At 41.6% G+C, this 26,030-nt stretch overlaps 1 long non-coding RNA gene across 1 annotated transcript; it reads left to right on the forward strand.

Moving 5' to 3' along the window:
* Nucleotides 1-1,570: 1,570 nt before the first annotated feature.
* On the forward strand, nt 1,571-25,297 carry LOC115188263 (uncharacterized). Its single transcript, XR_003876371.1, has 3 exons — nt 1,571-1,727; nt 14,585-14,709; nt 25,184-25,297. It is a non-coding gene; the product is annotated as an uncharacterized LOC115188263 (long non-coding RNA).
* Nucleotides 25,298-26,030: the final 733 nt, after the last annotated feature.

Below are 26,030 nucleotides of genomic sequence, written 5' to 3' on the forward strand. Positions count from 1 at the left end.
CTGATCCTAGACCAGTCCTGGGCTGACCAATACACAGGGGAGTAGTACCTTGTTGTCTATAGACTGATCCTAGACCAGTCCTCAACTGACCAATACACAGGGCAGTGTTACCCTGTTGTCTATAGACTGATCCTAGACCAGTCCTGGGCTGACCAATACACAGGGGAGTGGTGCCTTGTTGTCTATAGACTGATCCTAGACCAGTCCTGGGCTGACCAATACACAGGGGAGTGGTGCCTTGTTGTCTATAGTCTGATCCTAGACCAGTCCTGGGCTGACCAATACACAGGGGAGTGGTGCCTTGTTGTCTGTAGACTGATCCTAGACCAGTCCTGGGCTGACCAATACACAGGGGAGTGGTGCCTTGTTGTCTGTAGACTGATCCTAGACCAGTCCTGGGCTGACCAATACACAGGGGAGTGGTGCCTTGTTGTCTGTAGACTGATCCTAGACCAGTCCTGGGCTGACCAATACACAGGGGAGTGGTGCCTTGTTGTCTATAGACTGATCCTAGACCAGTCCTGGGCTGACCAATACACAGGGCAGTGGTGCCTTGTTGTCTATAGACTGATCCTAGACCAGTCCTGGGCTGACCAATACACAGGGGAGTGGTGCCTTGTTGTCTATAGACCGATCCTAGACCAGTCCTGGGCTGACCAATACACAGGGGAGTAGTACCTTGTTGTCTATAGACTGATCCTAGACCAGTCCTGGGCTGAGCAATACACAGGACAACTTCAAAGGGCTTCAAACAGATGAATCATTCATTTAGATAAAGAAACAGACAGACAGACTAGCGTTTTTAGCCTGCTGTTAATAAACAACATGACTCAGATCAGCATCTCAATGAGAATTCATTATTTGTTGTATTATTACTAAATCATTAATATCTATCTGTCACAACACTGGTATTGTCCCATTACATTCATTTCTCTATGAAATATTGATTCATGTGTTAAAACTGCTTTTGATATCTTATCATTGTACAAGTCTGTGTAACACCATCGATGATCAGAGGCGTTGTATGATGACAGTACAGAGTGAGTACTGCTGAGAGGTCTATACTACCACTGATGACAGTACAGAGTGAATACTGCTGAGAGGTCTATACTACCACTGATGACAGTACAGAGTGAATACTGCTGAGAGGTCTATACTACCACTGATGACAGTACAGAGTGAATACTGCTGAGAGGTCTATACTACCACTGATGACAGTACAGAGTGAATACTGCTGAGAGGTCTATACTACCACTGATGACAGTACAGAGTGAATACTGCTGAGAGGTCTATACTACCACTGATATACTCTGTTGCAGATGTGTGTATTGGGGTCCCTGCAGTCACACATACTTATGTTTGTACGGTTGTATATGTCATTGCTGTGTTTGTGTGTGTGTCTGTGTGTGTGTGTGTGTGTGTGTGTGTGTGTGTGTGTGTGTGTGTGTGTGTGTCTGTGTGTGTGTGTGTGTCTGTGTGTGTCTGTGTGTGTGTGTGTGTGTGTGTTTGTTTGCACATCGTTGTGTATCCTGAGTACACGTGCATATCAGTGTGCTGTTCAGCAGGTTAGTGAGTGAATATGTGAACTCATTGAACCCCTCTGTGTTTTCCACAGGCGTTGTAGTTCAGTCTGTCCATATCCATCCCTGTATTCACTAGAGGATCTCTAAGGACTCATACCTTCACTTCAACCCCGTTCCAGTCACACAAACCTGTCTCATCACAAGGTAAGCATCCTGCTCAAATTACTGTTTTGAGTACATGTACATTATATAACTGTTATAGAACCGTTATAAAACACTATAGAACTGTTATAGAACACTGTAGAACTGTTATAGAACATTATAGAACTGTTATAAAACACTATAGAACTGTTATAGAACACTATAGAACTGTTTTAAAACACAATAGAACTGTTATAGAACATTATAGAACTGTAATAAATCACTATAGAACTGTTATAGAACAATATAGAACTGTTATATAACATTATAGAACTGTTATAGAACACTGTAGAACTGTTATAGAATAATATAGAACTGTTATAGAACATTATAGAACTGTTATAGAACACTATATAACTGTTATAGAACATTATAGAACTGTTATAGAACACTATAGAACTGTTATAGAACATTATGGAACTGTTATAAAACACTATCTCTCGTAAAGAGAGACACCACAACACTACATAAAGAGAGACACCACAACACTACATAAAGAGAGACAACACAACACTACATAAAGAGAGACACCACAACACTACATAAAGAGAGACAACACAACACTACATAAAGAGAGACACCACAACACTACATAAAGACAGACACCACAACACTACATAAAGAGAGACACCACAACACTACATAAAGAGAGACACCACAACACTACATAAAGATAGACACCACAACACTACATAAAGATAGACAACACTACATAAACAGAGACCTAAGACAACACCACATGGTAGCAGCACAAACATGGTACAAACACTGTTGGACACAGACAACAGCTGAAAGGGAAAGAAGGTAGAGACAACAATCCATGACGTGAAGCAGCCACAGTGAGAGTGTCCATGTTTGGCCCTTTAGATGTAGAGATGAAACTGAAGTTGTGAAACATTGAGCTTGATCTGAAGAATATCTCTGGATATAAAAGCAGAAAGTCGTTGAATAGGAGCTGTCCAACCCGTATACCTAAAGCCTTGAATTTCTTGCTTTAAGGATCAGGAAATAAATCCATTCAGAAAATGACTTAAAGGAGGATCTACAGTACAGTTTGGGGGGGGGGGGTATTGTCATGCTCTGACCTAGGAGAGGTGTGTTTTTTCTGTTTAGCTAGGCCAGGGTGTGATAGGTGGGCATTCTATGTTTTGTGTTCTATGTTTTGGCCGGGTATGGTTTCAATCAGAGGCAGGTGTCTATCGTTGTCTCTGATTGGAAGCCATACTTAGGCAGCCTGTTTTCCTTTGTTTTTTTGTGGGTAGTTGTTTTCCGTTTAGTTGTGAGTACCTGACGGAACTGTCTGCTGTCATTTTTGTTTAATTTTGTAAGTGTTCATTCTTTCATTACAATTCAAGATGAACATATTCCGCGCTGCACCTTGGTCTACTCATTCTGACGCCTGTGACATACAGTTTGTCTCTGAGCATCACTAAAGGTGACTACAGGGAATATTGAGGGAATGTAGCTTCAACACATTCCTGATTGTTGTCATTTAGATTGCCGGGTCTTTCTAAAGAAACGTTGTCTTCATTTTGATGGAGGTACAATACTTGTGTTGAGCAAAGCATTGACATGTGCCTTGCAGTATACAGTTGGCATCCTATATCCTCAGTTTATCATTTGGAATGAGTGAACCAATAATGGTGCCATGCTGTCTATAGGTTCTCTTCTTATCACTACTGATCCTAGACCAGTCCTGGGCTGAGCAATACACAGGGGAGTGGTGCCTTGTTGTCTATAGACTGATCCTAGACCAGTCTTGGGCTGAGCAATACACAGGGGAGTGGTGCCTTGTTGTCTATAGACTGATCCTAGACCAGTCCTCAGCTGACCAATACACAGGGCAGTGTTACCTTGTTGTCTATAGACTGATCCTAGACCAGTTCTGGGCTGAGCAATACACAGGGGAGTGGTGCCTTGTTGTCTAACGCCACAAGGCTCTTTTCGCAGGCTCTATTTCCCTACGTGGGAGCATTGTGAACTGTAGGTTGTGACCTGGTTACATGTACATTGAACAACCATATCAATGTTTTTGACAAGATCCTCTCTTGTTGTGAATGTAATCAATAGCTCTATTGTATAAAACAGTCATTGATGTTTCTACAGAGACATTCCAAATCCTCTAAGTCAATTTCTGAATGGATTTATTTCCTTAGCTAGGCCAGGGTGTGATAGGTGGGCATTCTATGTTTTGTGTTCTATGTTTTGGCCGGGTATGGTTTCAATCAGAGGCAGGTGTCTATCGTTGTCTCTGATTGGAAGCCATACTTAGGCAGCCTGTTTTCCTTTGTTTTTTTGTGGGTAGTTGTTTTCCGTTTAGTTGTGAGTACCTGACGGAACTGTCTGCTGTCATTTTTGTTTAATTTTGTAAGTGTTCATTCTTTCATTACAATTCAAGATGAACATATTCCGCGCTGCACCTTGGTCTACTCATTCTGACGCCTGTGACATACAGTTTGTCTCTGAGCATCACTAAAGGTGACTACAGGGAATATTGAGGGAATGTAGCTTCAACACATTCCTGATTGTTGTCATTTAGATTGCCGGGTCTTTCTAAAGAAACGTTGTCTTCATTTTGATGGAGGTACAATACTTGTGTTGAGCAAAGCATTGACATGTGCCTTGCAGTATACAGTTGGCATCCTATATCCTCAGTTTATCATTTGGAATGAGTGAACCAATAATGGTGCCATGCTGTCTATAGGTTCTCTTCTTATCACTACTGATCCTAGACCAGTCCTGGGCTGAGCAATACACAGGGGAGTGGTGCCTTGTTGTCTATAGACTGATCCTAGACCAGTCTTGGGCTGAGCAATACACAGGGGAGTGGTGCCTTGTTGTCTATAGACTGATCCTAGACCAGTCCTCAGCTGACCAATACACAGGGCAGTGTTACCTTGTTGTCTATAGACTGATCCTAGACCAGTTCTGGGCTGAGCAATACACAGGGGAGTGGTGCCTTGTTGTCTAACGCCACAAGGCTCTTTTCGCAGGCTCTATTTCCCTACGTGGGAGCATTGTGAACTGTAGGTTGTGACCTGGTTACATGTACATTGAACAACCATATCAATGTTTTTGACAAGATCCTCTCTTGTTGTGAATGTAATCAATAGCTCTATTGTATAAAACAGTCATTGATGTTTCTACAGAGACATTCCAAATCCTCTAAGTCAATTTCTGAATGGATTTATTTCCTGATCCTTAAAGCAAGAAATTCAAGGCTTTAGGTATACGGGTTGGACAGCTCCTATTCAACGACTTTCTGCTTTTATATCCATGTAACGGCTGTCGTGAGAAAGAGTAGACCAAGGTGCAGCGGAGTTAATGTTCATCATTGAATATTTAATAAAGAAAGAAAAATATACAAACAAAACAAGAAAACCGACAGCCAAACAGTCCTGTCAGGTGCAAAACACTAACAGAAACAATTACCCACAAAACCCAAAGGAAAAACATGCTCCTTATGTGTGACTCCCAATCAGCAACAATGAGCTTCAGCTGTGCCTGATTGGGAGCCACACACGGCCCAAAACAAAGAAATACAAAAACATAGAGAAAGGAACATAGAACGCCCACCCAAAGTAACACCCTGGCCTAACCAAAATAAAGAACAAAAAACCCCTCTCTATGGCCAGGGCGTTACAGTACCCCCCCCCCCAGAGGTGCGGACTCCGGCCGCAAAACCTGACACTGAAGGGGAGGGTCCGGGTGGGCCTTCTTACGGTGGCGGCTCAGGTGCGGGACGTGGCCTCTGCTCCACCCTTGGCGTCGCCCTCTTAGGTGGTGCACCTGGCCGCGCCGAAGGTCTGGTGGGCGACCCTGACTGTGCCCGGTTGGCGGGCGGTGATGGTTGCGCCCGGCTGGCGGGCGGCAATGGTTGCGCCCGGCTGGCGGGCGGCAATGGAGGCGCCCGGCTGGCGGGCGGCAATGGAGGCGCCCAGCTGGCGGGCGACCCTGGCTGCGCCCGGCTGGCGGGCGTCCCTGGCTGCGCCCGGCTGGCGGGCGTCCCTGGCTGAGCCCGGCTGGCGGGCGTCCCTGGCGGCTCCGGTGGTACTCACCCAGGATTCACCAGGCTGAGGAGACATGTAAGAGGCCTGGCCCTAGGCGTAGGCACAGGACTCACCGGGCTGGCGGGCGGCTCTGGACAGGCGGGCGGCTCTGGCGGCTCCGGACAGGCGGGCGGCTCTGGCGGCTCCGGACAGGCGGGCGGCTCTGGCGGCTCCGGACAGGCGGGCGGCTCTGGCGGCTCCGGACTGGCGGGCGGCTCTGGCGGCTCCGGACTGGCGGGCGGCTCTGGCGGCTCCGGACTGGCGGGCGGCTCTGGCGGCTCCGGACTGGCGGGCAGCTCTGGCGGCTCCGGACTGGCGAGACCCACTGGAGGCCTAGTCCTAGGAGGCGGCACAGGACGGACCAGGATGGGGAGACCCACTGGAGGCCTAGTCCTGGAAGGTGGCACAGGACGGACCAGGATGGGGAGACCCACTGGAGGCCTAGTCCTGGGAGGTGGCACAGGACAGACCAGGATGGGGAGACCCACTGGAGACCTGGTCCGTGGAGCAGGCACAGGACTGTCCAGGATGGGGAGAGCCACTGGAGGCCTGGTCCGAGGAGGAGGCACAGGATAAACCGGGCTGTGGGGGAGCACTGGAGTTCTGGTACGGACGCTCTTTACCCACACTCCAGGCTGAATGCCCACTTTGGCCCGGCACGGGCGGAGAGCAGGCATTGGGCGAACTGGACCCTCCCAGCGCCCTGGAGACACAGTACGCAACGCCAGCGCAGGATAACCTGGACCGAGGAGGCGCACTGGAGACCAGACACGCTGAGCTGGCACCATCCGCCCTGGCTCGATGCCTGCACTCGCATGGCACTTGCGGGGGGCTGGTATGTAGCGCACCGGGCTTTGAACGCGCACTGGGGACACCGTGCGCTCCACAGCATAACACGGTGTCTTACCAGTACCACGCTGCTTCCGGTAAGCACAGGGAGTTGGCTCAGGTCTACCGCCTGACTCCGCCAATCTCCCAATGTGCCCCCCAAAAAAATGTTTTGGGGGGCTGCCTCTCGTGTCTGCTGCGCTCCCTTTCCTCATACCAGCGCCTCTCAGCTCTCGCCGCCTCGATCTCCCACTGAGGGCGGCGATAATCCCCAGTTTGAGCCCATGGTCCTTTCCCGTCCAGGATTTCCTTCCAAGTCCACGAATCCTGAACGCTCCTCTCCTGGCGCTTCTCCTTCCTCCGCTGCTTGGTCCGTTGTTGGTGGGTAATTCTGTAACGGCTGTCGTGAGAGAGAGTAGACCAAGGTGCAGCGGAGTTAGTGTTCATCATTGAATATTTAATAAAGAAAGAACACTATACAAGCAAAACAAGAAAACCGACAGCCAAACAGTCCTGTCAGGTGCAAAACACTAACAGAAACAATTACCCACAAAACCCAAAGGAAAAACATGCTCCTTATGTGTGACTCCCAATCAGCAACAACGAGCTTCAGCTGTGCCTGATTGGGAGCCACACACACACACACGGCCCAAAACAAAGAAATACAAAAACATAGAGAAAGGAACATAGAACACCCACCCAATGTAACACCCTGGCCTAACCAAAATAAAGAACAAAAAACCCCTCTCTATGGCCAGGGCGTTACAATCCAGAGATATTCTTCAGATCAAGCTCAATGTTTCACAACTTCAGTTTCATCTCTACATCTAAAGGGCCAAACATGGACACTCTCACTGTGGCTGCTTCACGTCATGGATTGTTGTCTCTACCTTCTTTCCCTTTCAGCTGTTGTCTGTGTCCAACAGTGTTTGTACCATGTTTGTGCTGCTACCATGTGGTGTTGTCTTAGGTCTCTGTTTATGTAGTGTTGTCTATCTTTATGTAGTGTTGTGGTGTCTATCTTTATGTAGTGTTGTGGTGTCTCTCTTTATGTAGTGTTGTGGTGTCTCTCTTTATGTAGTGTTGTGGTGTCTCTCTTTATGTAGTGTTGTGGTGTCTCTCTTTATGTAGTGTTGTGGTGTCTCTCTTTATGTAGTGTTGTCTCTCTTTATGTAGTGTTGTGGTGGTGTCTCTCTTTATGTAGTGTTGTGGTGGTGTCTCTCTTTATGTAGTGTTGTGGTGTCTCTCTTTATGTAGTGTTGTGTTGTCTCTCTATGTCGTGTTGTGGTCTCTCTTTATGTAGTGTTGTGGTGTCTCTCTTTATGTAGTGTTGTGGTGGTGTCTCTCTTTATGTAGTGTTGTGGTGTCTCTCTTTATGTAGTGTTGTGTTGTCTCTCTATGTAGTGTTGTGTTGTCTCTCTATGTCGTGTTGTGGTCTCTCTTTATGTAGTGTTGTGGTGTCTCTCTTTATGTAGTGGTGTGGTGTCTCTCTTTATGTAGTGTTGTGGTGTCTATCTTTATGTAGTGTTGTGTTGTCTATCTTTATGTAGTGTTGTGTTAGGTCTCTCTTTATGTAGTGTTGTGTTAGGTCTCTCTTTATGTAGTGTTGTGTTAGGTCTCTCTTTATGTAGTGTTGTGGTGTCTCTTTATCTAGTGTTGTGGTGTCTATCTTTATGTAGTGTTGTGTTGTCTATCTTTATGTAGTGTTGTGTTAGGTCTCTCTTTATGTAGTGTTGTGTTAGGTCTCTCTTTATGTAGTGTTGTGTTAGGTCTCTCTTTATGTAGTGTTGTGGTGTCTCTTTATGTAGTTTTGTGGTGTCTCTTTATGTTGTGGTGTCTATCTTTATGTAGTGTTGTGTTAGGTGTCTCTTTATGTATTGTTGTGTTAGGTGTCTCTTTATGTAGTGTTGTGGTGTCTATCTTTATGTAGTGTAGTGTTGTCTATCTTTATGTCGTGTTGTGGTGTCTCTCTTTATGTAGTTTTGTGGTGTCTATCTTTATGTAGTGTTGTGGTGTCTCTCTTTATGTAGTGGTGTCTATCTTTACGTAGTGTTGTGGTGTCTGTCTTTATGTAGTGTTGTGGTGTCTCTCATTATGTAGTGTTGTGGTCTCTCTTTATGTAGTGTTGTGTTGTCTATCTTTATGTAGTGTTGTGGTGTCTCTCTATATGTAGTGTTGTGGTGTCTCTTTATGTAGTGTTGTGGTGTCTCTCTTTATGTAGTGTTGTGGTGTCTCTCTTTATGTAGTGTTGTGTTAGGTCTCTCTTTATGTAGTGTTGTGTTAGGTCTCTCTTTATGTAGTGTTGTGGTGTCTCTTTATGTAGTTTTGTGGTGTCTCTTTATGTTGTGGTGTCTATCTTTATGTAGTGTTGTGTTAGGTGTCTCTTTATGTATTGTTGTGTTAGGTGTCTCTTTATGTAGTGTTGTGGTGTCTATCTTTATGTCGTGTAGTGTTGTCTATCTTTATGTCGTGTTGTGGTGTCTCTCTTTACGGAGTGTTGTCTATCTTTATGTCTTGTTGTGGTGTCTCTCTTTATGTAGTTTTGTGGTGTCTATCTTTATGTAGTGTTGTGGTGTCTCTCTTTATGTAGTGGTGTCTATCTTTACGTAGTGTTGTGGTGTCTGTCTTTATGTCGTGTTGTGGTGTCTCTCTTTATGTAGTGTTGTGGTCTCTGTTTATGTAGTGTTGTGTTGTCTATCTTTATTTAGTGTTGCGGTGTCTCTCTATATGTAGTGTTGTGGTGTCTCTTTATGTAGTGTTGTGGTGTCTCTCTTTATGTAGTGTTGTGGTGTCTCTCTTTATGTAGTGTTGTGGTGTCTATCTTTATGTAGTGTTGTGTTAGGTCTCTCTTTATGTAGTGTTGTGGTGTCTCTTTATCTAGTGTTGTGGTGTCTATCTTTATGTAGTGTTGTCTTGTCTATCTTTATGTAGTGTTGTGTTAGGTCTCTATGTAGTGTTGTGTTAGGTCTCTCTTTATGTAGTGTTGTGGTGTCTCTTTATGTAGTTTTGTGGTGTCTCTTTATGTTGTGGTGTCTATCTTTATGTAGTGTTGTGGTGTCTATCTTTATGTAGTGTTGTGTTAGGTGTCTCTTTATATATTGTTGTGTTAGGTGTCTCTTTATGTAGTGTTGTGGTGTCTATCTTTATGTCGTGTAGTGTTGTCTATCTTTATGTCGTGTTGTGGTGTCTCTCTTTACGGAGTGTTGTCTATCTTTATGTCGTGTTGTGGTGTCTCTCTTTATGTAGTTTTGTGGTGTCTATCTTTATGTAGTGTTTTGGAGTCTCTCTTTATGTAGTGGTGTCTATCTTTACGTAGTGTTGTGGTGTCTGTCTTTATGTCGTGTTGTGGTGTCTCTCTTTATGTAGTATTGTGGTCTCTCTTTATGTAGTGTTGTGTTGTCTATCTTTATGTAGTGTTGTGGTGTCTCTCTATATGTAGTGTTGTGGTGTCTCTTTATGTAGTGTTGTGGTGTCTCTCTTTATGTAGTGTTGTGGTGTCTCTCTTTATGTAGTGTTGTGGTGTCTATCTTTATGTAATGTTGTGGTGTCTATCTTTATGTAGTGTTGTGTTGTCTCTCTTTATGTAGTGTTGTGGTGTCTCTCTTTATGTAGTGTTGTGGTGTCTCTCTTTATGTAGTGTTGTGGTGTCTCTATATGTCGTGTTGTGGTGTCTCTCTATATGTCGTGTTGTGGTGTCTCTCTATATGTAGTGTTGTGGTGTCTCTTTATGTAGTGTTGTGGTGTCTCTCTTTATGTAGTGTTGTGGTGTCTCTCTTTATGTAGTGTTGTGGTGTCTATCTTTATGTAATGTTGTGGTGTCTATATTTATGTAGTGTTGTGTTGTCTCTCTTTATGTATTGTTGTGTTGTCTCTCTTTATGTAGTGTAGTGTTGTCTCTCTTTATGTAGTGTTGTCTCTCTTTATGTAGTGTTGTGGTGTCTATCTTTATGTAGTGTTGTGTTGTCTCTCTTTATGTCGTGTTGTGTTGTCTCTCTTTATGTAGTGTTGTGTTGTCTATCTTTATGTAGTGTTGTGTTAGGTCTCTATGTAGTGTTGTGGTGTCTCTCTTTATGTAGTGTTGTGGTGTCTCTCTTGTCGTGATGTGTGTTTTGTCCTACATTTTTGTTTTTTATCCCAGCCCCCATCCCCACTGGAGGCCTTTTTCCTCTTGGTAGGCCGTCATTGTAAATAACTGACTTGACGAGTTAAATAAAGGTAAAATAAAAAATTGGTCTTAGAATTTCCTCCTCAAGTCCTTGAAGTGTTGACCAGACCTGGTATATGCTCCTTATCCCAAATGTATGTGAGTCAAAGTGTGTGTGTGTGTAAATGAGTAATGTTCAGGAAATGAACCCGAGTGTAACCCCTGGCTTTGTAAATGAACTGCTACTGAACAGGAGGAAGAGGAACATTGATTTCCTCTCACGCATCAATCAAACCACAACCTGTTCTACTGAGGGCTGCCACCGTGGCTGAGTGTATAACCTGTTCTACTGAGGGCTGCCACCGTGGCTGAGTGTATAACCTGTTCTACTGAGGGCTGCCACCGTGGCTGAGTGTATAACCTGTTCTACTGAGGGCTGCCACCGTGGCTGAGTGTATAACCTGTTCTACTGAGGGCTGCCACCGTGGCTGAGTGTATAACCTGTTCTACTGAGGGCTGCCACTGTGGCTGAGTGTATAACCTGTTCTAATGAGTGCTGCCACCGTGGCTGAGTGTATAACCTGTTCTACTGAGGGCTGCCACCGTGGCTGAGTGTATAACCTGTTCTACTGAGGGCTGCCACTGTGGCTGAGTGTATAACCTGTTCTAATGAGTGCTGCCACCGTGGCTGAGTGTATAACCTGTTCTACTGAGGGCTGCCACCGTGGCTGAGTGTATAACCTGTTCTACTGAGGGCTGCCACCATGGCTGAGTGTATAACCTGTTCTACTGAGGGCTGCCACCGTGGCTGAGTGTATAACCTGTTCTACTGAGGGCTGCCACCGTGGCTGAGTGTATAACCTGTTCTACTGAGGGCTGCCACCGTGGCTGAGTGTATAACCTGTTCTAATGAGTGCTGCCACCGTGGCTGAGTGTATAACCTGTTCTACTGAGGGCTGCCACCGTGGCTGAGTGTATAACCTGTTCTACTGAGGGCTGCCACCATGGCTGAGTGTATAACCTGTTCTACTGAGGGCTGCCACCGTGGCTGAGTGTATAACCTGTTCTACTGAGGGCTGCCACCGTGGCTGAGTGTATAACCTGTTCTAGTCAGGGCTGCCACCGTGGCTGAGTGTATAACCTGTTCTAGTCAGGGCTGCCACCGTGGCTGAGTGTATAACCTGTTCTACTGAGGGATGAGTGTATATGTGTGTGTGTGTGTGTGTGTGTGTGTGTGTGTGTGTGTGTGTGTGTGTGTGTGTGTGTGTGTGTGTGTGTGTGTGTGTGTGTGTGTGTGTTTCAATGAAAACATGGACAGATAACAAGCACACACACACACACATTTGAAGTACTTGATTTGAATCCAGAAATAAAGTTAGCTATAGACCATTTGACATGCCTGCCTGTCTCTGAGCTCTCTCCTCTCCAACCTCAGCATAACCTTCTACCCTTAATGAGAACACTCCAGCAATGTTCCCTGAATGAACGTGGGGTGTTCGTACTGTCATTCCCTCGTCTCTTCAGGACAGTGGTTGTGTCCCAAATGGCTCCCTATTCCCTGTACAGTGCACTACTATAGACAAGAGCCCTATTCCCTATATAGTGGTACTACTACAGACCAGAGCCCTATTCCCTATATAGTGTGCTACTATTGAGCAGAGCTCTGTGGTTGCCATTTGGGATGCAGATGTGTTTGTGGGTGTGACGGTTTGGCATGCATCAATGTCTGTCACTATTGGTTCTATTCATCATGGTGGAATATTCCTGACAGCATGAAAAATAGGCTCTGTGATGTATTGTCACTCCATGCACCACTTCCTGTCTGCTGTATGTGTGTGTGTGTGTGTATGTGTGTGTGTGTGTGTGTGTGTTTGTTGTCATCATCACTTCACCAACTTCTACCTGCAGTGCGACACTTTAATTTGATCCCTCTTCTCGACATGCAGCGAGACATTTTTAGTTCTTAGAATGTTAAAAAACGTTCTTCTTAGAATGTTAAAAAACGTTCTTCTTAGAATGTTATAAAACGTTCTTCTTAGAATGTTATAAAACGTTCTTCTTAGAATGTTATAAAACGTTCTTCTTAGAATGTTATAAAACGTTCTTCTTAGAATGTTAAAAAACTTCTTCGAATGTTAAAAAACGTTCTTCTTAGAATGTTATAAAACGTTCTTCTTAGAATGTTATAAAACGTTCTTCTTAGAATGTTAAAAAACTTTCTTCTTAGAATGTTATAAAACGTTCTTCTTAGAATGTTAAAAAACTTTCTTCTTAGAATGTTAGACGTTCTTCTTAGAATGTTAAAAAACTTTCTTCTTAGAATGTTATAAAACGTTCTTCTTAGAATGTTAGACGTTCTTCTTAGAATGTTAAAAAACTTTCTTCTTAGAATGTTATAAAACGTTCTTCTTAGAATGTTAAAAAACTTCTTCGAATGTTAAAAAACTTTCTTCTTAGAATGTTAAAAAACTTTCTTCTTAGAATGTTATAAAACGTTCTTCTTAGAATGTTATAAAACGTTCTTCTTAGAATGTTAAAAAACTTTCTTCTTAGAATGTTAAAAAACTTTCTTCTTAGAATGTTAGACGTTCTTCTTAGAATGTTAGACATTCTTCTTAGAATGTTAGACGTTCTTCTTAGAATGTTATAAAACGTTCTTCTTAGAATGTCAAAAAACGTTCTTAGAATGTTAAAAGACGTTCTTCTTAGAATGTTAAAAAACTTTCTTCTTAGAATGTTAGACGTTCTTCTTAGAATGTTAAAAAACTTTCTTCTTAGAATGTTATAAAACGTTCTTCTTAGAATGTTAAAAAACTTCTTCGAATGTTAAAAAACGTTCTTCTTAGAATGTTATAAAACGTTCTTCTTAGAATGTTATAAAACGTTCTTCTTAGAATGTTAAAAAACTTTCTTCTTAGAATGTTAAAAAACTTTCTTCTTAGAATGTTAAAAAACTTTCTTCTTAGAATGTTAGACGTTCTTCTTAGAATGTTAGACATTCTTCTTAGAATGTTAGACGTTCTTCTTAGAATGTTATAAAACGTTCTTCTTAGAATGTCAAAAAACGTTCTTAGAATGTTAAAAGACGTTCTTCTTAGAATGTTAAAAAACTTTCTTCTTAGAATGTTAGACGTTCTTCTTAGAATGTTAAAAAACTTTCTTCTTAGAATGTTATAAAACGTTCTTCTTAGAATGTTAAAAAACTTTCTTCTTAGAATGTTAAAAAACTTTCTTCTTAGAATGTTAAAAAACTTTCTTCTTAGAATGTTAGACGTTCTTCTTAGAATGTTAGACATTCTTCTTAGAATGTTATAAAACGTTCTTCTTAGAATGTCAAAAAACGTTATTCTTAGAATGTTAAAAAACGTTCTTGGAATGTTATAAAACGTTCTTCTTAGAATGTTAAAAAACGTTCTTCTTAGAATGTTAAAAGACGTTCTTCTTAGAATGTTAAAAAACGTTCTTCTTAGAATGTTAGAAATGGTCTCAGTGTTTACAGAAGGTTGTGGGAGCTGATATAGCTGTTGTTTGTATTCACTTAACCTGATGTTTCACAATTAAATAGTAATATTACTGTAATTATATTTATTTTCCTCTGTTTCTCTTTCACTTTCTCTTTGTTTCTCTCTCTTTCTCTCTCTGTCTCTCTCTCTGTCTTTCTCTCTCTCTTTCTCTCTCTTTCTCGCTCTCTCTCTTTCTCTCTCTCTCTCTCTGTCTCTCTCTCTCTTTCTTTCTCTCTCTCTCTCTCTGTCTCTCTCTCTGTCTTTCTTTCTCTCTCTCTCTTTCTCTATCGCGCTTTCTCTTTCTCTCTGTCTCGCTCTCTGTCTCTCTCTCTCTAGGGCTGGAGAATGGGGCCAGGTGGGGCTGTCTCTGTGGCCCTGCTAGGGTTCACCCTCCTGGGGTTGATCTATGGCGCGTTGCCCCTGAACCCGGATGACCCTAACGTGTGTAGTCACTGGGAGAGGTCAGTGGTGTGATGGTGTCTGTTTGTCATCTCTGTATCCGGGCAGAAATACACAACAAGAGCTCATAGTTTCCCTTTGACATTTTTATTCATGCATGGTTACTGGGTTAATTCTGCATGGTTACAGGGTTAATTCTGCATTAACACTGTAACCATGCAGAATTAACCCTGTAACTTAACAGGGTTAATTCTGCATGGTTACAGGGTTAATTCTGCATGGTTACAGGGTTAATTCTGCGTGGTTACAGTGTTAATTCTGCATGGTTACAGGGTTAATTCTGCATGGTTACAGGGTTAATTCTGCATGGTTACAGGGTTAATTCTGCATGGTTACAGTGTTAAAACAGAAACAACTCAAAGGGTTAAGTTTGGTATTAATTCAGTGTGGTTAATGTTAGGGCTATGGTTTGGGGAAGGCTTACAACACAATAATTCAAAACAACCCACTGTTTCCATGAACTATCATCAAGTATTACATACTTGAATTACATATTATATTATAATATATATTGTATTATATGGGCTATGTACTATAAGTATTACATAGTACATAGCCCATCTATAAATAGCCCAAACAACTACCGCTTCCCCTATTGTATTTATGTATTTATTTTGCTCCTTTGCACCCCAGTATTTCTACTTTGCACACTCATCTACTGTCAAATCTGCCATTCCATTGTTTTAATTGCTATATTGTATGTACTTCGCCACCATGGCCTATTTATTGCCTTTACCTCCCTTATCTCACCTCATTTGCTCACATTGTATATAGACTTATTTTTCTACTGTATTATTGACTGTATGTTTGTTTTACTCCATGTGTAACTCTGTGTTGTTATATGTGTCGAACTGCTTTGCTTTATCTTGGCCAGGTCGCAGTTGTAAATGAGAACTTGTTCTCAACTTGCCTACCTGTTTAAATAAAGGTGAAATAAATAAATAAATAAAAAGTATTCAGTTCACAATGCTAGCTAGAGATCTGCAGAGGCACAGTGGTCTAAGCAGTGAGCTTTGGCTCTGAGCATCACAAGTTCGCGCACAGTGCTGTGCAATCGTTTGTAAAAAGAAAAAAATATGAGTGCTGAGGAAAGTATACAGACCCCTTCCCATTTTCCACATTTTGTTACTTTACAGCCTTATTCTAAAATGGATTAAATAAGTAAAAATGTTTGTCAATCTACACACAATACCACATAATGACAAATACATTTTTTGGGGGGGGGGGGATTTTAGAAATGTATTAAAAATAAAAAACACATACCTTATTTACATAAGTATTCAGACCCTTTTCTATGAGACTTCAAATTGAGCTCAGGTGCATCCTGTTTCCATTGATCATCCTGGAGATGTTTCTACAACTTGATTGGAGTCCACCTGTGGTAAATTCAATTGATTGGACATGATTTGGAAAGACACACACCTGTCTATATAAGGTCCCACAGCTGACAGTGCATGTCAGAGCAAAAACCAAGCCATGAGGTTGAAGGAATTGTCCGTAGAGCTCCGGGACAGGATTGTGTCAAGGCACAGATCTGGGGAAGGGACCTAAAGGACCATGAGAAACAATATTCTCTGGTTTGATGAAACCAAGATTGAACTCTTTGGCCTGAGTGCCAAATGTCACATCTGGAGGAAACCTGGCACCATCCCTACAGTGAAGTATGGTGGTGGCAGCATCATGCTCTGGGGATGTTTTCAGCAGCAGGGACTGGGAGACAAGTCAGGATCGAGGGTAAAGATGAACAGAGCAAAGTACAGAGAGATCCTTGATGAAAGCCTGCTCCAGAGCGCTCAGGACCTCAGACTGAGGCGAAGGTTCACCTTCCAACAGGACAGTGACCCTAAGCACACAGCCAAGACAACGCAGGAGTGGCTTCGGGACAAGTCTATGAAGGTCATTGAGTGGCCCAGCCAGAGCCCGGACTTAAACCCGATCTAACATCTCTGGAGAGACCTGAAAATAGCTGTGGAGCGACGCTCTCCATCCAACCTGACAGAGATTGAGAGGATCTGCAGAGAAGAATGGGAGAAACTCCCCAAATACAGGTGTGCCAAGCTTGTAGTGTCATACCCAAGAAGACTCAAGGCTGTAATCGCTGCCAAAGGTGCTTCAACAAAGTACTGAGTAAATGGTCTTAATGCTTATGTAAATGTGATATTTCAGTTTTACATTTTTTTATACATTTGCAAAAATGTAAAAAAAACAGTTTTTGCTTCGTCATTATGGGGTATTGTGTGTAGATTGATGAGGAAAAAACCCAATTCAATCCGTTTTAGAATAAGGCTGTGACATAACAAAATGTGGGAAAAGTCAAGGGGTCTGAATACTTTACGAATACACCGTATATTGACGTTCTAAGGGCCTTTTCAAACATCTAAAATTGCAGTCTATTTCTAGTGATCTGGCTGGAAATATAACCTGCTGCTCTGGGCTGTGTATATATGTGTGTGTTCTTTTGTGTCAGGCCTCTGAGGACCAGCTTGTAATGGACTGCTCTACAAATAAATGCTGAGGGCTAGAGTTGGAGCCAGCCATTAGAAGGAGAGGGTTAGAGTTGTAGTTGGAGTTGGAGTTAGCGTTAGAGTTAGCATGATATTTAGTGTTAGAGTTAGCATTAGAGTTAGCATTAGAGTTAGCATTAGAGTTAGCGTTAGAGTTAGCATGAGAGTTAGCATTAGAGTTAGCGTTAGAGTTAGCGTGAGAGTTAGAGTTGGAGTTAGCATTAGAGTTAGCATTAGAGTTAGAGTTAGTTCGAGTTGGAGTTGGAGTTAGTTAGGGTTGGAGTTGGAGTTGGAGCCAGCCATTAGAAGGAGAGAGTTAGAGTTGGAGTTAGTTAGGGTTAGAGTTAGAGCCAGCCAATAGAAGGAGAAGGTTAGCGTTAGAGTTGGAGTTAGAGTTAGTTAGGGTTAGAGTTAGAGCCAGCCAATAGAAGGAGAAGGTTAGAGTTAGAGCCAGCCAATAGAAGGAGAAGGTTAGCGTTAGAGTTGGAGTTAGAGTTAGTTAGGGTTAGAGTTAGAGCCAGCCAATAGAAGGAGAAGGTTAGAGTTAGAGTTGGAGTTAGAGTTAGTTAGGGTTAGGGTTACAGTTAGAGTTGGAGTTGGAGTTGGAGTTAGAGTTAGTTAAAGCCAGCCATTAGAAGGAGAGAGTTAGAGTTAGTTAGAGTTAAAGTTAGTTAGAGTTAAAGTTAGTTAGAATTAGAGCCAGCCATTAGAAGGAGAAGGTTTAGAGTTGGAGTTGGAGTTAGTTAAAGCCAGCCATTAGAATGAGAGAGTTAGAGTTAGTTAGAGTTAGAGTTAAAGTTAGAGTTAGTTAGAGTTTAAGTTAGTTAGAGTTAGAGCCAGCCATTAGAAGGAGAGGGTTAGAGTTAGAGTTAGTTAGAGTTAGTTAGGGTTAGGGTTAGAGTTAGTTAGAGTTAGAATTAGAGTTAGAGTTATTTAGAGTTAGAGTTAGAGCCAGCCATTAGAAGGAGAGAGTTAGAGTTAGTTAGAGTTAAAGTTAGTTAGAGTTAGAGTTAGTTAGAGTTAAAGTTAGTTAGAGTTAGTTAGAGTTAGAGCCAGCCATTAGAAGGAGAAGGTTTAGAGTTGGAGTTGGAGTTAGAGTTAGAGTTAGTTAAAGCCAGCCATTAGAAGGAGAGAGTTAGAGTTAGTTAGAGTTAAAGTTAGTTAGAGTTAAAGTTAGTTAGAGTTAGTTAGAGTTTAAGTTAGTTAGAGTTAGAGCCAGCCATTAGAAGGAGAGGATTAGAGTTAGAGTTAGTTAGTTAGGGTTAGGGTTAGAGTTATTTAGAGTTATAATTAGAGTTAGAGTTAGAGTTATTTAGAGTTAGAGTTAGAGTTATTTAGAGTTGGAGTTGGAGTTGGAGTTAGAGCCAGCCAATAGAAGGAGAGGGTTGGAGTTGGAGTTAGGGTTAGAGCCAGCCGTTAGAAGGAGAAGGTTAGAGTTAGAGCCAGCCAATAGAAGGAGAGAGTTGGAGTTGGAGTTGGAATTAGAGGTGGAGTGAGAATTAGAGGTGGAGTTAGAGTTGGAGTTGGAGTTAGTTAGGGTTAGAGCCATCCATTAGAAGGAGAAGGTTGGAGTTGGAGTTCGAGTTAGTTAGGGTTAGAGTTAGAGCCAGCCAATAGAAGGAGAGGGTTGGAGTTGGAGTTGGAGTTTGAGTTAGTTAGAGGTAGTTAGAATTAGAGGTAGTTAGAGTTCGAGTTAGTTAGAGTTATAATTAGAGTTAGTTAGAGTTAGACTTCAAGTGAGTTAGAGTTCAAGTGAGTTAGAGTTAGTTAGAGTTCGAGTTAGACTTAGTTAGAATTAGAGGTACTTAGAGTTCGAGTTAGTTAGAGTTATAATTAGAGTTAGTTAGAGTTAGTGTTAGTTAGAATTAGAGTTAGTTAGAATTAGAGTTAGTGTTAGAGTTAGAGTTAGTTCGAGTTCGAGTTAGTTCGAGTTAGAATTGGAATTAGAGTTAGAGTTAGAGTTAGTTAGGGTTAAAGTTAGAATTAGTTAGAGTTAGAATTAGAATTAGAATTAGAGTTAGTTAGGGTTAGAGTGTCACGCCATGACCATAGATAGCCCTCGGGGTTCTCTATGGTGCTTTAGGTCAGGGCGTGACTAGGGTGGTTATCTAGGTATTATTTTCTATGTTGGCGTGTGTGTATGGTTCCCAATTAGAGGCAGCTGATATTCGTTTCCTCTAATTGGGGATCATACTTAGTGTGTCCTTTTTCCCACCTGCGAGGTGGGATATTGTTTTGTGTGAGTGCCTTTGTGCGCTACGTGTTTGCGCGATCGTTATATATATATATATATATATATATATATATATATATATAATTTTTGAAGTTTCACGAGAAATAAAAATGTGGAACTCTACTCACGCTGCGCCTTGGTCCAGTTATTTAAACGACGATCGTGACATAGAGTTAGTTGGAGTTAGTTAGTGTTAGTTTGGGTTAGAGTTAGAGTTGTAATTAGAGTTAAAGCCAGCCATCAGAAGGAGAGGGCTAAAGGTTTACTCCCTGGGTAGTCTGAGCTGAGGTGTAAATCAGACCGCACATCTGGAGCCTTCTGATCCTTCCTGACTGTCTGATGACGAATGTGCATCCCAAATGGAACCCTATTCCCTTTATAGTGCACTACTGTTGACCAGAGCTCTATTCCCTTTATAGTGCACTACTGTTGACCAGAGCTCTATTCCCTTTATAGTGCACTACTGTTGACCAGAGCTCTATTCCCTTTATAGTGCACTACTGTTGATCAGGGCCCAAAGGGTGCTGTTTGACTAGTTCTGTTCCTGCCACTCTGTCTGATGATGATACGTTAAAAGAGAAATGTCATCTTGGAGGATAGCCGGGCAGATAGATGTGAAACAGAGAGATTAATGTTCAGAACCTGTGATCAATAAGAGAGTAGCTGAAGTTCTGAGCGAAGAAGATAGAACTATAGAGATGACATCTGGGACTAATAATAATCACCCACACAGCGCTCTCTTTTCTCTTTTAAGAGGGAGGAGGAGGTGATAAGTGTTAGCTAGTTAAGCAATAAGGCATGAGAACCTGCACATTATCATGTGATAACTCCTGACTAAGGGCTGTTCTGAGGCACGAGGGGAAGCCAAAGGAAACAGCCCTTTGGAGGGTTTTATTCTCTATAATTCCCATGTTCGATGGCCTTATTGCTTTTATAAAATGGTTGCCAACATATTAAAAAAAGATTGACGACATGTTTTCATTAAAAAAATTATTGCATTGAGTAAATCATTTTTATTTCATTGTAACACCATACATAATAGTTCTGAGATTCTGACGTTGCTAGCCAAATGGACTGGTCGTTCATTCTATCCATTGTAATTGAAATAGTTCTGAGATTCGGACGTTGCTAGCCAAACGGACTGGTCGTTCATTCTATCCATTGTAATTGAAATGGTTCTGAGATTCTGACGTTGCTAGCCAAATGGACTGGTCGTTCATTCTATCCATTGTAATTGAAATGGTTCTGAGATTCTGACGTTGCTAGCCAAACGGACTGGTCGTTCATTCTATCCATTGTAATTGAAATGGTTGCTATGCTAAACAAATCATTGGCATCGCTAGCTAGCCAACTAAAGCTAACAGACAATCACATCAAGCAGCTGAAATGACAGGAAACTATGTGCACTTTGGTTTGTTGTCCCCCGCAATGAAATCAGGAGGGGACTGTGGATCTGTCTCCGTACGTTAGTACGTTCATCCCCTGCAGTATCTTAGACAGCACCGGCCCGATTTTCACTAAACTTGGATGAATGTAGCCTCTTGCCATAGACATTTACAAAATGACACTGATTGGCCAAAGGGGGAGGCTATAGTAATCAACTGATATTCTAAACTTTGAACAAGCATATCTCCTGTCCTGTTTGAGCTATTGTCATGACCTATAAGGTCCGCCCATTCATTTCTCTGTTGATTAGACTGTTTATCACACACCAGACTTTGAACAAGCATATCTCCCATTTGTTTTACAGTCATGTACGTTTCCCATAACAACCTATATAATGTTGGTACTTAGTAATGAAATGTCTTTCAACATCCCTTGAATTGGCGCTGTATAGAGACCGTTGGCATAAAGTGTAAATGATAGACAACAATGGGTCAATGTAAATAGTTCACAGTCAATTCATTGACATCATTATCCTCTCTAGGGTAGGTGGCACCAAATCGTCCCACCTACGTAACAGCCAGTGGAATCCTGTGGCGCGTTATTCAAATACCTTAGAAATGCTATTACTTCAATTTCTCAAACATATGACTATTTTACAGCATTTTAAAGACAAGACTCTCGTTAATCTAACCACACTGTCCGATTTCAAAAAGGCTTTACAACGAAAGCAAAACATTAGATTATGTCAGCAGAGTACCCAGCCAGAAATAATCAGACACCCATTTTTCAAGCTAGCATATAATGTCACAAAAACCCAGAAGACAGCTAAATGCAGCACTAACCTTTGATGATCTTCATCAGATGACACACCTAGGACATTATGCTATACAATACATGCATGTTTTGTTCAATCAAGTTCATATTTATATCAAAAAACAGCTTTTTACATTAGCATGTGACGTTCAGAACTAGCATACCCCCCGCAAACTTCCGGCGAATTTACTAACAATTTACTAAATTACTCACGATAAACGTTCACAAAAAGCATAACAATTATTTGAAGAATTATAGATACAGAACTCCTCTATGCACTCGATATGTCCGATTTTAAAATAGCTTTTTGGTGAAAGCACATTTTGCAATATTCTAAGTAGATAGCCCGGCATCACAGGGCTAGCTATTTAGACACCCAGCAAGTTTAGCCTTCACCAAACTCCGATTTACTATTAGAAAAGTTTGATTACCTTTGGTGTTCTTCGTCAGAATGCACTCCCAGGACTTCTACTTCAATAACAAATGTTGGTTTGGTCCCAAATAATCCATAGTTATGTTCAAACAGCGGCGTTTTGTTCGTGCGTTCAAGACACTATCCGAATGGTAAATAAGAGTTACGAGCACGGCGCATTTCGTGTCAAAAAAATTCTAAATATTCCATTACCGTACTTCGAAGCATGTCAACCGCTGTTTAAAATAAATTTTTATGCAATTTTTCTCGTAAAAAAGCGATAATATTCCGACCGGGAATCTGCGTTTAGGTAAATAGACGAAAGAAAATAAAGCACAGGATCGACTCGTGCACGTGCCTAAGCCCATTATCCTCTTATCGGCCACTTGCCAAAAGCGCAAATGTGTTTCAGCCTGGGGCTGGAATGACATCATTCAGCTTTTTCCCGGGCTCTGAGAGCCTATGGGAGCCGTAGGAAGTGTCACGTTACAGCAAAGATCCTCAGTCTTCAATAAACAGAGACAAGAAGAACAAGATCTTGTCAGAGAGGGCACTTCCTTTAAGGAATCTTCTCAGGTTTTTGCCTGCCATATGAGTTCTGTTATACTCACAGACACCATTCAAACAGTTTTAGAAACTTTAGGGTGTTTTCTATCCAAAGCCAATAATTATATGCATATTCTAGTTACTGGGTAGGAGTAGTAACCAGATTAAATCGGGTACGTTTTTTATCCGGCCGTGTAAATACTGCCCCCTAGCCCTAACAGGTTAAGTTACTATCAGTATAGTCAGGCAAGACTACTATCAGTATAAATGTCCCTTGTCTGGACATAAAAACATATCCTGTTTTATATCAATGCATCTTCCTATCAAGCAGTATAGTCCATTATCTAACATAGTCAACTATCAACTTTTAATTTCCAGCAAGAAAAAAAACTAAAATTAAAACGATTTCTCTCTCTCAGACGTTGGAATAATGATCACTGATTGACACAAGGATGAGCGCTGCATCATGGGGGACAACATGTTTACTGTCGACCTGTTTTACCTTAGTTTCTATTGCCGTTTCTTTGGATGTATCAATATAATGATCCTGATCAATGAATTCTGCTGGCTCAGAGAAGGTGTCAGTCTTGTCACGTTCATATGCATGGCATGGTGGAGATCGCAAAAATAAACAAAAAACGGCAACATTGTTCCACAGGTCGGAGAGGCAGACAGCAAGGTTTAGAGACAAACCCCAACTGTTGCAAACCAAATGCTAGCCTAGTAGCATGGGGAAATATTGTCTAAATGCTTTTTTCCCAGGGGAGATTAAGTTCATAAATTGACTGGCTGGGCTGTGGGACAGTGGATACACATTGATAAAGATAACGGAACTGTTAACAGAAATTATTACCCAGAGAATGAGGGTGGTACTCCCTGCTATTAACCAATCATATAATAAGTGTTATTTGAGTACAAAGAGAAAGAGATTAGATGACAGACTAAGGAAAGGTAAGAGAGTAGATGACAGAATAAGGAAAGGTAAGAGAGTAGATGACAGAGTAAGGAAAGGTAAGAGAGTAGATGACAGAATAAGGAAAGGTAAGAGAGTAGATGACAGAATAAGGAAAGAGAGTAGATGACAGAATAAGGTAACAGAGTAGATGACAGAATAAGGAAAGAGAGTAGATGACAGAATAAGGGTAGATGACAGATAAGGAAAGGTAACAGAGTAGATGACAGAATAAGGAAAGGTAACAGAATAGATGACAGAATAAGGAAAGAGAGTAGATGACAGAATAAGGTAACAGAGTAGATGACAGAATAAGGTAACAGAGTAGATGACAGAAAAAGGTAGCAGAGTAGATGACAGAAAAAGGTAGCAGAGTAGATGACAGAATAAGGAAAGAGAGTAGATGACAGAGTAAGGAAAGGTAACAGAGCAGATGACAGAATAAGGTAAGAGAGTAGATGACAGAATAAGGGTAGATGACAGAATAAGGAAAGGTAACAGAATAGATGACAGAATAAGGTAACAGAGTAGATGACAGAATAAGGTAACAGAGTAGATGACAGAATAAGGTAAGAGAGTAGATAACAGAATAAGGTACCAGAGTAGATGACAGAATAAGGTAAGAGAGTAGATGACAGAATAAGGTAACAGAGTAGATGACAGAATAAGGAAAGAGAGTAGATGACAGAATAAGGAAAGGTAACAGAATAGATGACAGAATAAGGAAAGGTAACAGAATAGATGACAGAATAAGGTAACAGAGTAGATGACAGAATAAGGTAACATAGTAGATGACAGAATAAGGTAACAGAGTAGATGACAGAATAAGGGAAGAGAGTAGATGACAGAATAAGAAAAGAGAGTAGATGACAGAATAAGGAAAGAGAGTAGACAGAATAAGGTAACAGAGTAGATGACAGAATAAGGGAAGAGAGTAGATGACAGAATAAGGAAAGAGAGTAGATGACAGAATAAGGTAACAGAGTAGATGACAGAATAAGGTAACAGAGTAGATGACAGAATAAGGTAACAGAGTAGATGACAGAATAAGGAAAGAGAGTAGACAGAATAAGGTAAGAGAGTAGATGACAGAATAAGGAAAGAGAGTAGATGACAGAATAAGGTAACAGAGTAGATGACAGAATAAGGTAAGAGAGTAGATGACAGAATAAGGTAACAGAGTAGATGACAGAATAAGGTAACAGAGTAGATGACAGAATAAGGTAACAGAGTAGATGACAGAATAAGAAAAGAGAGTAGATGACAGAATAAGGTAACAGAGTAGATGTTGTTGTTTGTGTCTCACTGCTTTGCGGCCAGGTCGCAGTTGTAAATGAGAACTTGTTCTCAGCTGGCCTACCTGGTTAAATAAAAGGTGAAATAAAATAAAACAGTTTACAAAAATGACATAATATGGAAAGATACGAGTGTGTGTGTGTGTGTGTGTGTGTGTGTGTGTGTGTGTGTGTGTGTGTGTGTGTGTGTGTGTGTGTGTGTGTGTGTGTGTGTGTGTGTGTGTGTGCGCGTGTGTGTGTGTGTGATTCTGCATGTGTGTAGGTGTCCCTGTGCTTGTATCTGTGTGAGGAACCTAAAGTGTCCTCTAAGCTTCCTGTCTCTTTCTCTCCACCAGTTATGCTGTGACGGTCCAGGAGTCCTATGCCCACCCCTTTGACCAGGTCTACTACACAAGGTGCACCGACATCCTCACCTGGTTCAAATGTACCAGACACAGGTAATGACATCCTCACCTGGTTCAAATGTACCAGACACAATGATAAGCTATGGTAGAGATATACAGTATGATAAAGGTACTGACCAGCTATGGTAGAGATATACAGTATGATACAGGTACTGACCAGCTATGGTAGAGATATACAGATATACAGTATGATACAGGTACTGACCAGCTATGGTAGAGATATACAGATATACAGTATGATACAGGTACTGACCAGCTATGGTAGAGATATACAGATATACAGTATGATACAGGTACTGACCAGCTATGGTAGAGATATACAGATATACTGTATGATACAGGTACTGACCAGCTATGGTAGAGATATACAGATATACAGTATGATACAGGTACTGACCAGCTATGGTAGAGATATACAGATATACAGTATGATACAGGTACTGACCAGCTATGGTAGAGATATACAGTATGATACAGGTACTGACCAGCTATGGTAGAGATATACAGATATACAGTATGATACAGGTACTGACCAGCTATGGTAGAGATATACAGATATACAGTATGATACAGGTACTGACCAGCTATGGTAGAGATATACAGATATACAGTATGATACAGGTACTGACCAGCTATGGTAGAGATATACAGATATACAGTATGATACAGGTACTGACCAGCTATGGTAGAGATATACAGATATACAGTATGATACAGGTACTGACCAGCTATGGTAGAGATATACAGATATACAGTATGATACAGGTACTGACCAGCT

This window comes from Salmo trutta, unplaced genomic scaffold (assembly GCF_901001165.1).
Source record: "Salmo trutta unplaced genomic scaffold, fSalTru1.1, whole genome shotgun sequence".
Classification (NCBI taxonomy): domain Eukaryota; kingdom Metazoa; phylum Chordata; class Actinopteri; order Salmoniformes; family Salmonidae; genus Salmo; species Salmo trutta.